Here is a 2,498-nt window from a genome sequence, read left to right as displayed (position 1 = left end):
CCTTCTCTGAGTTACTGTGCCAAGACACTTACATTCCACATTTACCAAGTTTCACATATACCCTTGTAAGATGCACCGCTGGTGTAATCCTACCAATCTCCTTCCCTCTACCCACCTACCCCCTCCCTCCCCTCCCTTTCTCCCTTCCTCCTATTCTTAGGTTAAAACTGGGTTATAGCTTTCATGTGAAAGCCCTAAATTAGTTTCATAGTAGGGCTGAGTACATTGGGTACTTTTTCTTCCATTCTTGAGATACTTTACTAAGAAGAATATGTTCCAGCTCCATCCATGTAAACATGAAAGAGGTAAAGTCTCCATCTTTCTTTAAGGCTGCATAATATTCCATGGTGTACATATACCACAATTTATTAATCCATTCATGGATCGATTGGCACTTGGGCTTTTTCCATGACTTAGTTATTATGAATAGGGCTGCAATAAACATTCTGGTACAAATATCATTGTTATGATGTGATTTTTGGTCTTCTGGGTATATTCCCAGTAGAGGGATTATAGGATTGAATGGCAGATCTATTTTTAGATCTCTAAGTGTTCTCCATATCTCTTTCCAAAAGGAATGTATTAATTTGCATTCCCACCAGCAGTGCAAAAGTGTTCCCTTTTCTCTACATCCGCACCAACATCTCTGGTCTTGGGATTTTGTGATATAGGCTAGTCTCACTGGAGTTAGATGATATCTCAAGGTAGTTTTGATTTGCATTTCTCTGATGATTAAAGATGATCAGCATTTTTTCATATGTCTGAAGGCCGTGCACCTGTCTTCTTCAGAGAAGTTTCTCTTCAAATCCCTTGCCCAGCCTGCGATGGGATCCCTTGTTCTTTTCTTGCTAATGTGTTTGAGTTCTCTGTGGATTCTGGTTATTAAACCTTTGTCGAAGACATAATCTGCAAATATCTTCTCCCATTCTGAGGGCTGTTTGCTTGCTTTACTTACTGTGCTCTTGGCTGTGCAGAAGCTTTTTAGTTTGATCAAGTTGCAGTAGTGTATTTTTGAAGCTGCTTCAATTGCCCGGGGCGTCCTCCTCATAAAATGCTCGCCTAGGCCGATTTCTTCAAGGGTTTTCCCTGCACTCTCTTCTAGTACTTTTATAGTTTCATGTCTTAAGTTTAAATCTTTAATCCAGTGAGAGTCTATCTTAGTTAATGGTGAAAGGTGTGGGTCCAGTTTCAGTATTCTGCAGGTTGCCAGCCAGTTCACCCAGCACCATTTGTTAAATAGGGAATCTTTTCCCCCCTGAATGTTTTTAATTGGCTTGTCAAAGATCAAATAACGGTAAGTAGCTGGATTCATTTCTTGGGTCTCTATTCTCTTCCATACATCTACTTCTCTGTTTTTGTGCCAATACCATGGTGTTTTGATCACTATAGATTTGTAGTATAGTCTGAGGTCTGGTAGCGTAATTCCCTCCTGCTTTGTTTTTATTTCTGAGTAATGTCTTGGCTATTTGAGGTTTTTTCTGATTCCATATAAAATGAAGTATTGTTTTTTCAAGATCTTTAAAGTATGACAGTGGAGCTTTAATCGGGATTTTGTTGAAATTATATATTGCTTTGGGTAGTATGGATATTTTAACAATGTTGATTCTTCCCAGCCAGGAGCATTGTATGTTTTTCAATTTGTTGACATTTTCAGCTATTTCTTTACTTAGAGTTTCATAGTTCTCTTTACAGAGATCTTTCATGTCCTTTGTTAGGTAAATTCCCAAATATTTCTTCTTCTTTGGCACTACTGTGAATGGGATAGAGTCTTTAACTGTTTTTTCAACTTGACTATTGTTGGTATATATAAAGGCTACTGATTTATGAATGTTGATTTTGTAACCTGAGATGCTGCTGTATTCCTTGATCACTTCTAAGAGTTTTGTAGTGGAGTCCCTAGTGTTTTCCAGATATACTATCATATAATCTGCGAAGAGTGAAAGTTTGATCTCTTCCGACCCTATATGGATACCCTTGATTACCATTTCTTCCCTAATTGTAATGGCTAAAACTTCCATTACAATGTTAAAAAGCAATGGTGACAATGGGCATCCTTTTCTGGTTCCTGATCTGAGTGGAAATGATTTCAATTTAACTCCATTCAATATGATATTGGCTGTGGGTTTGCTATAGATGGTCTCTATCAGTTTAAGAAATGTCCCTTCTATACCAATTTTCTTAAGTGTTCTGATCATGAAGGGATGCTGGATATTATCTAAAGCTTTTTCTGCATCAATTGAGAGAATCATATGGTCTTTGTTTTTTAATTTGTTTATGTGCTGAATTATACTTACAGAATTACGTATATTAAACCAGCTTTGAGACCCTGAGATAAAACAGATTTGGTCATGATGTATAATTTGTTTGATGTGTTGCTGGATTCTGTTTGTTAGGATCTTCTTAAATATTTTTGCATCTATATTCATTAGTGATATCAGTCTATAATTTTCTTTCCTTGTTGGGTCTTTTCCTGGTTTGGGGATCAGGGTGATGTTTTC

The sequence above is a fragment of the Nycticebus coucang genome, chromosome X (genome assembly GCF_027406575.1).
Source record: "Nycticebus coucang isolate mNycCou1 chromosome X, mNycCou1.pri, whole genome shotgun sequence".
NCBI classification, from domain to species: domain Eukaryota; kingdom Metazoa; phylum Chordata; class Mammalia; order Primates; family Lorisidae; genus Nycticebus; species Nycticebus coucang.
Note: the sequence above shows the minus strand (reverse complement) of the source record.